Below are 12,723 nucleotides of genomic sequence, written 5' to 3'. Positions count from 1 at the left end.
CAGCTGGAGCCCAGAAAGGGAAGTGCCTGGCCCGCGGCTCGGGGTCCGGAGGCAGGGGGGGCTGCCCGAAGCCGGTAGCACTCGCGCAGCTCGGCTCTGTTTAAGGCCTCTCCCTTTGTAACTAAAGGAAATGTAGGAAATTGGGGAACAAGCTTCAGTTCTGTCAGGTTACTCTCTTGAAAAAGTAGAGACGCTTTCAGACATGTCCATGTATTACAACCAACTGAAGTGCAAGTCCCTTTCCTGTCTGGCTTGTTTTTCAGAGGTCCAGCCATCATGGGAACTGCAACAGGAGCGATACCTGTACTGTTACTCTCTTCTTTTCCAACTGCCAAGGAGTTGGCACAGTAACAACCATTAGTCCCAGGCAATTAAGTATATAGCTGTAATTCATTGCCAATGTTTGCAAGAGCTCCTCTTTTTAATGTTCGAAAAGGAGGGTTATATGGATTTCAAGAGCAATGCTTGCTTCACATAGATGCTAGGCTCTGGTAGCTAAAAAAAAAACCTCTCCCACATTCATGAAAAAAGACTTTTTATTCCTTAGAGGTTCTTTACAGAACTACTGCGTTTTGTAAAAATCTGAGAATGGTTCCTTAGTTATATACAAGGTCCCAGTATGTGCTGTTTCACATTAGACCTAAATTATGTGCAGTGGTGCTAGAATTATGGTTAAGTTTTCAATCCCACTCCTAAACTTCCCCCACACCCCTCATGATCTTCCTAGTCCCACAGAATATCCCTTATAGGGATGATCTAAAGCTCATTGATGTCAGTGCGATCTTTAAAATGATTTCAATGGACTTTGGATCAGGCCAATATTATTTATTTTCATATTAATTCAAATTTGTTTTACATTACTCCCTGAAAAATTTAAATGTGCCACAGATTTTGGTATTGAAAACAACTGCATTGCTGAAGCTGTCCTGGGAAAAAGTTTTGACAGATAGGTAGGAGGCATTTGTGAAGGTCACACCAGTGAATACGTGGGAGGCAGGGTTTTTTGAGGTTTTTTTTTTTTTTTTTTTAGAGAGAGAGGATGCAGTTGCTTTTTTCTTCCTCTTTTAGGTAGCTTCAGTTGAGACCATTAATTTAGGGAACAGAGGGTTCAATACTTCATTCCCCACCTAAGGAAACCTTAACAGCAATTTCTGATCCCATCCCACTCCAGAATCTGCCACTACTTCCTACAGCAGAGCATCAGTATTTTTACTGAATGTTTCAGCTGAAATGATTAGTGGTAAAATAGTTAATGGTGACAATTACATTGCCATAATTAAACTTTAATGTCAACACTCCACTGTACTTAATGAAGACAGTTCACACTTCTTACAGAGCTCTTGTTTCAAGCTGTCTGCAAATTAAAGTGACATCACTGCATCAGTTTACATTGTGATCACATTATGAAAGTTTTCTTCACAACTTCTTAAATGAAGGCATACATTCAGGAACACTGTATGTATGGAACACTACGGTAACTCCTTGCTTAACATTGTAGTTATGTTCCTGAAAAATGCGACTTTAAGCGAAACTATGTTAAGTGAATCCAATTTCCCCATAAAAATTATTGTAAATGGGGGGGGTTAGGTTCCAGGAAATTTTTTTTCACCAAACAAAAGACTATATTATATATATATACACACACACAATATAAGTTTTAAACAAACAATTTAATACTGTACATAGCAATGATGATTGTGAAGCTTGGTTGAGGTGGTGGAGTCAGAGGATGGAATATTTCCCAAGGAATGCCTTAGTGCTGACTGATGAACTAGCACTCAGCTGAGCTCTCAAGGGTTAACACATTGTTGTTAATGTAGCCTCACACTCTACAAAGCAGCACAAATGGAGGGAGTGGAAACAGCTTGGCTGACAGAGACACACACCCTGTGTGTGTGTGAGAGAGATGTGCATTGCCCCTTTAAGTACGGTGACCACAATCTAAGTACATTGCCTTTTTAAGTAGATCAGCAAGTTGAGAAAGCAGCTGCTGCTAGCAAGCTTCCTCCGTCCTGAGCCCTGTCGTGCCACCCCTCACTCTATGGAGATGGGGTAAGCGGGGGGCAGGAGCAGGGGGAGGGGGACACCCTGACATTAGCACCCCCTCCTGCCCTCCCCACACAGCAAGCAGGAGGCTCCCAAGAGCAGCTCCAAGGCAGAGGGCAGTAGCAGCACATGGCAGTGGGGGGAAGGACAGCTGAACTGCCGGCAATTGATAGCCTGCTGGGGGGCTGCTGCACAGGAAATTTAGGGGAGCGGGGAGCTGATGGGGGGCTGCCGGTCCACCCTGGTTCCAAGCCCCCACCAGCTAGCTCCAACAGGCTGCTCTTTCTGCAAGCAGTGGACAAAGCAGGAGGCTGCCAAACAACATTAAAAGGGAGCATTGCGCAACTTTAAACGAGCATATTCTCTAATTGATCAGCAGCGTAACAACAAAACAACATTAACCTGGATGACTTTAAGTGAGGAGTTACAGTATGACAAACTTGAAAAGCTTGCAATTATGCAACCATTTCCACTGCCACATAATTGCATTATAGATAGGGCTGTTTATTTAATAGAAATTAGAGACAAAGTATTTATTGAGTCATTGTTGCTTATTCAGTTGTCACTGCAGATTATTCTACTTTATATACAGAGAGCTCTGTTTGCCTCTAACTCAGATTGGGCCTAATCCTGCTCACACTGAAAATCAATGGAAATGTTGCTTTTGACTTCATACCATAAGAACCACCATACTTGGTCAGACCAAGCATCCATCTAGCCCAGCATCTTGTCTGCTGACAGTGGCTGGTGCCAGATACTTCAGAGGGAATGAACAGAATAGGGCAATTGTTTAGTGAATCATACCCCACCATTGTCCAGTCCCAGCTTCTGGCAGTCAGAGTCTTAGGGACACCCAGTGCAGTGGGGTGTGTCCCTCACCATCTTGGCTATTAGCCATTGATGGACCTATCCTCTGTGAACTTTTATTCTTTTTTAACCCGGTTGTATTTTTGGCCTTCACAACATCCCCTGGCAATGAGTTCCACAAGTTGACTGTGTTGTGTGAAGAAATACTTCCTTTTTTGTTTTGTTTTAAACCTGCTACCTGTTAATTTCTTTTGGTGACCCCTGGTTCTTGTGTTATGTAAAGGGGTAAATAACACTTCCATATTCACTTTCTCCACGCTATTCATGATTTTGTAGACTTCTATCATATCCCCCCTTAGTATTCTCTTTTCCAAGATGAACAATCCCAGTCTTTTTAATCTCTCCTCATAGGGAAGCTGTTCCATACCTCTACTCATTTTTGTTGCCATTCTCTCAATTTTTTCCAATTCTAATATATTTTGTTTGAGATGGAATGACCAGAATTGCACTCAATAATCAAGGTGTGGGCGTACCATGGATTTATATAGTGGCATTATGATATTTACTGTTTATTATCTATCACTTTCCTAATGGTTCCTAACATCTGCTCGCTTTTTTGACTGCCACTGCACATTGAGCAGATGTTTTCAGAGAACTAGCCACAATGACGCCACAATTTATTTTTTGAGTAGTAACAGCTAATTTAAATCCTGTCATTTTGTATGTGTAGTTGAGATTATGTTTTCAAATATGCATTGTTTTGCATTTATCAACATTGAATTTCATCTGCCATTTTGATGCCCAGTCACCCAGTCTTGTGAGAGCCCTTTGTAACTCTTCGCAGTCAGCTTTGGACTTAACTATCTTGAATAATTTTGTATCACTGTTCACCCCCTTTTCCAGAGCATTTATGAATATGTGGAACAGCACAGGTTCCAGTACATATTCTTGAGGGACCCCGCTATTTACCCATTTTGTACACTGACCACATTCCTTCCCTTTGTTTCCTATCTTTTAACCAGTTACTGATCCATGAGAGAACCTTCCCTCATATCCCATTACTGCTTACTTTGCTTAAAAGCCTTTGGTAAGCGACCCCTTGTCAAAGCTTTCTGAAAGTCCAAGTACACTATATCCACTGGATCACCCTTGTCCACATGTTTGTTGTTCCCTCAAAGAATTCTAATAGATTAGTGAGGTGTGACTTCCCTTTACAAAAGCCATGTTGACTCTTTCCCCAACAAATTGTGTTTATCTATGTGTCTGATAATTCTGTTCTTTACTGCAGTTTCAACCAATTTGCCTGGTACCGAAGTTAGGCTTACTAGCCTGTAATTCCCAGGATCGCCTCCAGAGGCTTTCTTAAAAGTCGATGTTACATTAGCTATCCTCAAGTCATCTGGTACAGAGACTGATTTAAGCAATAGGTTATACACCACACTTAGTAGTTCTGCAATTTCATATCTGAGTTCATTCAGAACTCTTGGATAAATACTATCTGGTTCTGGTGACTTATTACTGTTTATTTATTTGTTCCAAAACCTCTTATATCAGCGGGACCAGCATTGGGACCTGACTGTGGAAATGTGCAGTAATATTTTTTAGCAGACACTGAACCAAATTCATCATTGGTGTAACACGGTTGAAGTCAATGGAATTATACCAGGGCTAAATTTTGCCCAGTATAGCTCTATCTAATCTCACAAACTTTTAAAGAAATTTCCTACTGTTGCTAACATTGATTCAGCTGCACCAATGTTATTTTCCCAATGGTGGGAAATATTTGAAAAATACCCCTTGTGTAGACAGGGCCTGTGTTTTATAGGTTTTATGAAATGGCTGTAGAGGAAACAGAGTTGTATTGCAAAATGCAAATCAGTCATAGCAGCAAAATTATAAGTCTGGTAATAATAACGAGAAGTCCTTGTGGCACCTTAGAGACTAACAAATTTATTTGGGCATAAGCTTTTGTGGGCTAGAACCCACTTCACGAAAGCTGATGCCCAAATACATTTGTTAGTCTCTAAGGTGCCACAAGGACTCCTCGGTGTTTTTGCTGATACAGACTAACACGGCTACCATTCTAAAGGCTGGTAATGTATATTAAACCTGCTTCTTTCAAGGAAAAGTGCAGCAATATTATAATACCTTGCCTAGGGCTGTTACTGGGAAGAGAGGGATAGTCTCATCTTCTGCCTTAATGGTATATAGCATGTTCAGCTGGGTTGGTGGCGATAAATTCACAGTATATTTAATTTTTCAGTGTATAGTGTGCTGCTAGGCACAGGAATATAGATATAAAATTTAAAATTAGATGATAATATTACTTTAAAAATGCAAATAATTTTTGGCAAGTCCTATCCTTTTCTTACCATCAGCAAGCATGGAAGGCTCTGAATGTGTCAGAACACATACAATTCTGCAATGTTGGTGGGTGGGCCAAAAAATGGGAAATCCACACAGGAGATCTACATCACTGAACTCTGCGGTGATGGCATTGCTCCCTGTTTTTGTGCATAGGTACATTTTGGGGCAGGGTAGAGAGCAGTGTGGTGGGGCCCATGGATTTTTACATGGATCCATTGGTCAAACTTTCCTTTGCAGTAAGGCAGAAGGGAGGTGTGACGGGGCAGCCCCACCCCGCCCCGCACTAGCCCCAGCGGCGTCAGACCAGTAGCTCTGACGGAGGAAGTCCCGCCCCGTTCGTACTGGGCATGGTCCAGATGCTCACTGAGTATAAAAGGAGGGAACTCAGCTCAGTCGGGGCTGATCGCCGCAGGGGAAGGACTTAACTGGGAAGCTCCTGCAAAAGACCAGCCGACGCTCTTGAAGCTGCCAGGAACAGAGGCTTCTACAGTCCGGTAGGAACCCCTACTGCGGGAGGAACCAAAGGAGGCGACGGATCCGGAGACTCGCGGAGAACCCTGGGATCCGTGGGAGACCCCATCTCCCAAGCCGGTAGGAAGCGACCTGGGGGAGGTGACGGACTGGTACCTTGACCTCGGTAAGCCTCAGCATGTTTCGGTAGGACCCCCCTGCTGAGCCAGTAGTAAGGTCCTATGGCCCTGCAACCAGGGGCAGTTATATGGACTTGGCCACTAGGCTGTGCTGCCCTGCAACCAGGGGCAGTTATATGGACTTGGCCACTAGGCCGTGCTGCCCTGCAACCAGGGGCGGTTATATGGACTTGGCCACTAGGCTGTGCTGCCCTGTAACGAGGGGCGTAAACCGTCACACGAGGCAAAGCAACCACTGAAGCTACTGCAACCCTGATGCTTTACAAGTAGTGGCTTCATTGACGCTGTGTGGCCAGTTTTTCATTTCCCAGCATATCTCCCCTGCACATAGCTCATATATTCTGACTGTGCACATGACCCAACATTTGGCACTCGGTATCTGGGTAAGAGTTTGTCACATGCTATCTGTTTTAATTTAGGAATGTGTTACTGCACAGCTGTAAAAGATGGCCAGCTTCACATTTCAGTTTAGTAAGTCCCAGCTGATTTGCCAAGTTTGTGAAATGGGTTTCCAGAATCTTGCACTGCTGGGTTTGAGAGCTTTCTGACCTTGAACTTTACAGGTTTTTCCTATTTGAACTTCTCATTTCTAAAGTTAGCAAAGTAAACTAGCAGAATCAATACATTACTGATTCCTCTTGCAAACAGGCAGACACCAGTGGTGGGAACATGGGGGCTGCTGAGTAACAACTGCACGTATTGTGATAATATCTCACTCTCCCCACTGGTATCTATCTGTTTAAAACCACAGCATATACTAAGGACTGATGGAAAATCACACTATAAGTCACTTTTTAAAAAGACAGAAATAGCAAAAGACAAAGGAAATGGACAATCATGCAAACAAAGAGGGATGTATGTGGAAAGGTTCTTAAGAACATAAGAACGGCCATACTGGGTCAGAACAAAGGTGCATCTAGCCCAAAATCCTGTCTTCTGACACTGGCTAATGCCAGGTGCCCCAGAGGGAATGAACAGAACAGGTAGTCATCAAGTGATCCATCCCGTCACCCATTCTCAGCTTCTGGCAAACAGAGGCTAGGGATACCATTGCTGTGCATCCTGGCTAATAGCCATTGATGAATTTAGATTCATGAATTTATCTAGTTCTTTTTTGAACCCAGTTATAGTCTTGGCCTTCACAACATCTTCTGGCAAGAAGTTCCACAGGTTGACTGTGCACTGTGTGAAAAAATACTTCCTTTTATTTGTTTTAAACCTGCTGCCTATTAATTTCATTTGGTGACCCCCCCCCCCAGTTCTTGTGTTATGAGGAGGAGTATATAACACTTCCTTATTTACTTTCTGCACATCAGTCATGATTTTATAGACCTCTATCATATCCCCGCTTAGTTGTCTCTTTTCCAGGCTGAAAAGTCCCAGTCTTATTAATCTCTCCTCATATGGCAGCCGTTCCATACCCCTAATAATTTTTCTTGCCCTTTTCTGAACCTTTTCCAATGCCAATATATCTTTTTTGAGATGGGCGACCACATTTGCATGCGGTATTCAAGCTGTGGGTGTACTATGGATTTATATAGAGGCAATATGATATTTTCTGTCTTATCTATCCATTTCTTAATGATTCCTAACATTCTGTTTGCTTTTTTGACTGCCGCTGCACATTGAGTGGATGTTTTCAGAGAACTAGCCACAATGACTCCAAGATCTCTTTCTTGAGTGGTAACAGCCAATTTAGACTCCATTTTATATGTATAGTTGGGATTATGTTTTCCAATGTGCATTACTTTGCCATTTATCAACATTGAATTCCATCTGTCATTTTGTTGCCCACTCACCCAGTTTTGAGAGATCCTTTGGTAGCTCTTTGCAGTTTGCCTGGAACTTAACTATCTTGAGCAATTTTGTATCATCTGCAAATTTTGCACTTCACTGTTTACCCCTTTTTCCAGGTCATTTATGAATATATTGAATAGGACTGGTCCCAGTACAGACCCCTGGGGGACACAACTATTTACCTCTTTCCATTCTGAAAACTGACCATTTATTCCTACCCTTTGTTTCCTATCTTTTAACCAGTTACCAATCCATGATTGGTACATACATACAATATGATGGGGGCTAATTTAGCTACAACAACTCAGGAAAAAGATCTTGGAGTCATCGTGGATAGTTCTCTGAAAATGTCCACGCAGTGTGCAGAGGCGGTCAAAAAAAGGAAACAGGATGTTAGTAATCATTAAAAAGGGGATAGAGAATAAGACTGAGAATATATTATTGCCCTTATATAAATCGATGGTACGCCCTCATCTCGAATTCTGCGTACAGATGTGGTCTCATCTCAAAAAAGATATACTAGCACTAGTAAGGAATGGTGTCCCTAGCCTCTGTCTGTCAGAGGGTGGAGATGGATGGCAGGAGAGAGATCACTTGATCATTACCTGTTAGGTTCACTCCCTCTGGGGCACCTGGCATTGGCCACTGTCGATAGACAGGATACTGGGCTAGATGGACCTTTGGTCTGACCCGGTACGTCCTTTCTTATGTTCTTATGTTCATGAGAGGACCTTCTCTCTTATCCCATGATAGCTTACTTTGCTTACATTTTCTATTTCTTTCCCCCATTATTAAATATGTTGCTCAATCTGGTGTCATTAAGACCTGGACCAGGCAGGCTTTGAACTGCATACAAGACAAGGGGTTAGACAAGGAAGTACAAGAAGAACAAACCAGTACATATAGAAAAATCACAGAGCTAGATCTTTAGAACAAATATGTGGAAAACAGAAGACAAAAAAAATTGAGTGAAGAAAAAGAGGTAAAGAATAACTGAGTACAAAGAGGAATAAAAAGAAAACAGATCCACGTGAAAGGGAGACGGGTGTACAGCTGAATTCTGTGCTCTTACATTTTGTATATGTGTTATATTGAATACTGACAAGTGTCACTGTGTGGTGCATAGCTGTTGTCCTTGTCCCTAATACTAGAGAGTACAGAGGCAGAACAAGCTGTGGAAGACTTACCATAGTTACCTTTAGAAGCTTTCATTATTGAAAAGATAGGACTCCAGGTGCTAACATGGAAGTACTGGACTAATACTGAGTAAATCTCAGCAGGCACTAAATTCAAAATTTTTGGAGTTAGACACCTAAATCCATATTTAGACATCTAAATTAAAGTGGTCCAATTTTCAGAAGCATTGAATACCCACAATTCCAAATGATGTCAATGGGAGCTGCAGATGGTCAGGACCTCTGAAAATCAGATCATTTATGTCTAAGGGTCTGATCCTGCTCTCCTCAAAGTCCATGTTAAAACTTACATTGATTTCAGTGGTGCAGGATCAGGCCCAAAATATGGATTTAGGAGCCTAAATTTGAACCTTTAGATTTAGATATTTTCAGATGCCTGAGCAGATTCAGAGGGAGCTGAATCTAGCTGTTCTGACAGCAAATACATGTTTGTACCATCTATCTAGCCAGCATGCCTCTCCTCTTGAATGTTAGTTATCCCATCACTGTGCTATAACTATTGAAAGGGGATTCTGTCATGGTTGGTAGGATTTACAATTGTTTGTCTTCTTATAGGTATTTGCAAAGGGGATATCTCCAAACTCCTCCATCCACAGCAGAACCAGAGGAAGAGGAAAACTCTACAAAGTAACTCAGTTTTCCTTGAATTCTTCGCTCGATTGGAGAAATATGCATATTAGGAAAGAGGCTTTAATTTTGGAGATCTCACCTCATTCCAACCCTGATGAGCTTAGAGAACCTCAGGTAATGAAAAACCCCTTTCCCTAAAAGACAGAAGCTGTCCTGTACGGATGGCTGGTGCTTGGCTGGGTCCTCCTGTATTTGCTCAATAGCAGCCATGGAGGGACCTAGAAGAAGGCAATAGCACCACAATGTATTACCTCCCAACCTGATTTCTGAGTGGAAATCTAGGGGCAGAGAACAGCACTTCCCTTGTTCAACTCTCTGGCACCCTGCCTATGGAGGGACATCCACATAGGAAAAGGGACTGGGACAGTACCATATAGGTGACACTCGTAGCCCACGCAGAAAATGGGAGATCTATTCTGAGATCTACCTAAAATGATCTAACTACATGTAATTGCTAGTATTTGTCTCCATTTTCTAAAAATAAATTTTTATGTCATAGCATTCCTAGCAACCCTATAATAATATACTGTAGACATGCGAACACTCAGTGGAAAAAATTGAAACCTTTCCAAAACTCAGAAACGTTTTGTACATTTTCAGGGAACAGGTCTAAAAACATACAGAAGCTGCCAACATTTGAAAGCTATAGAGGGACACTTGGGAGAAAAAACAGGAACATAACTTCTAACTCTGTTGAAATATATTAAACTTAGAGAGTGTAGGGGAAAGAGAGTGGAGAAATAGTAAATATTTTGTAAAACAAGGAATAACCTTCCTAAATAAGGATAGTTGGAATATGGGTAGCAACTAGAACAATGAACTATTATTTATAAAATTGATTTCTGAAAGACTAGCTTAATCTTGCCAGCAGGGGTTAGTAGCATAAATCAGTCCCAAGGAGGGAAATAACATGTTTCACTGAATAAATTACAATGGGGATGAGGTTTATGCTCTGGTAGTGGAGAGCTGTTGCTTATTTCCTTGGCAGGAGGTCTTGGGTGACCAGTATGAGGTGAAGCTTATAGTCATTCATGAGAGGGCTAGAATAGCACTTTGTTGAACAAGAACATACTGTGTGTGGGATAAAAAGGATGACATTGGCAGCTTTTATTCAGAAGACGGACAACTCCTTCTTAAACAAGGGGTACTGTTAGATCGGAACTCTGTGTGATTTATCAGATTATTTACAGCTGTTTATAAACTCACCCTCTGTGCTGAAGGATTATTTTTGACCATTTACTTTTTGAAATGGTTGTAGCTACTTTGGGGCCTGATTCTATAAAGTCCAGAATACTTGCAAGGTACAGATCAGTTTAATTGAGTTCAGCATCTTTCAGGATCAGGCTTACAGCAGATGTAAATTGTACTCAAGTATATTGTCCTGATTAGAGAAATGACTGCATTGTTTAAGAAAGTTTAATTGTTTTAATGCAATCTAATTTCTGGTGTTTACTTGTTACCATACAATCAAATTTATAGTCTTGCCACAATCATTGATGGCTCTGACTTGTCAGTTAATAAAATAACAACTGGTGATTTATATTTCTATCATTAAATTAAGATAAAAGAATGGAAAGTTAACCACTAAATTGATTTACACTGCTAATAGTGTGTACCAGATTACTATATCACATTGCTGAATCCTTTATTTAGGTCCAGGGAACAAGTACCTGTTTTGTTCCTGCTAACCTAAATGTTGAGATGGGCTTGTTGACCAGAATATTGACCTTTTTCTGTGACTACAGTACTTTAGTTTAAAAAGTGTTAAATTAATTTTTAAATAAAGTGATCAAGAGTTCATTGTCAAATTTAAGAATTCTTCCACTTGAAATTCAACTTTGAGAAACTGAAGTGACTTGCAGAAACAGCCTTATTAGTATGTTATTAATAGTGTTAATCACTTTTGAGGGCTAGCCAGTTTTATTTCACTTCCAAACTATGGAAGATTTTTAGGAGGTGAAGTGTGAGATAGTAAATAGCACTAAGCCTCAAACCTGGGGCAGCACCCAGTAAAAATGGTAATTTCTGTATTTTACAGCATCGTCACAATGGTATAAAAAATTTATTAAACCTAATGTTAAAAAAAATTATATAATACATAGATTGGGAAAAGAGTATCCGTACATCTGGGTATAGTGCTTAGATTAAAAACAAACTTTATATTTGTGGATAAAAGTCATATGATACATAGAGTACATAATCAGCAATAACCCAAATTTAGGTGAATAGATTTAGCAAATTGTACAGAGATTCGGTTGTGGAAAGCAAAGTATATCAATGAGTGGAGATTGTCCCTCAGTAATTGAGAATTAGGTTGATTGTCCATTTAGAAAATGCAGTCCATCACAATGGTATATTACAATTAGTATTCAATCTTTTACATATTGAAGGAACCAAGGTACACATTTTTATATATATACAAATATTTAATATATATCCAGTGTAGGCATTTGTTTTTTTGTTTTTTTTTAACTGCAGCTACCTCTGGGGTAGAATTGGCAGCCTTTGAACAGTGCACAACAACACTACGCAACCATGTCTTCATCCACGACATGGCATTCCTTTGCTGAGGCATAAGCTTGGCAAGCCTAGAATCCAGAAAATTCTTAGCTACAGTATATCCTTGTCTACCACTGACAATTGTAGGGGAGATTCCCACCGTTGATCTAGCACTGGGGCAGATCTGTGTTGAAGAAACAAGTTTTCTTTTCTTTCCAGATCCTTAGCTTGATTACTAGGTCAGAAAAAAGTTTGTGCTTCAAAAGAAATTCTTCCTGGATGAGGATGCAGAGTCAGCAATTTTATTGCTGACTAAGTTCTGGTTATTAAATAATTAGGGAAATCCACCATTTTCTGGGAGTACTTGTCAATAGTTAAATTACATGGGAACCATCAAAGCCAACCAGTAGTCTGAGGAATCTGAAGGGACTCAAATTACATGGCTCAAGTAAACACTTTTCCGTTGCTTGTTAAGCACCAAGAAATACATAAGTGATGCCAATGATAGTGATTTTTTTGAACACTTCTGTATCCATTTAACTCAATTGCATAACTTTCATTTATTTCAGTAGAAGCAGGGTTGGAATCTTGGTCTTTTAAAATAAAGGACCTGGTAGGATGGATTGATTTACAGTACAACACAGAAGGAAACTTCTCTGCAACTGTTTCTTTTATTAGAATTCACAGATCCATAAAACTGAGACACTGAAAAATTGCTAAGAAATTTTAAG

Source organism: Trachemys scripta, chromosome 3 (genome assembly GCF_013100865.1).
Source record: "Trachemys scripta elegans isolate TJP31775 chromosome 3, CAS_Tse_1.0, whole genome shotgun sequence".
Lineage (NCBI taxonomy): Eukaryota > Metazoa > Chordata > Testudines > Emydidae > Trachemys > Trachemys scripta.
This window is presented reverse-complemented; position numbering follows the sequence as displayed.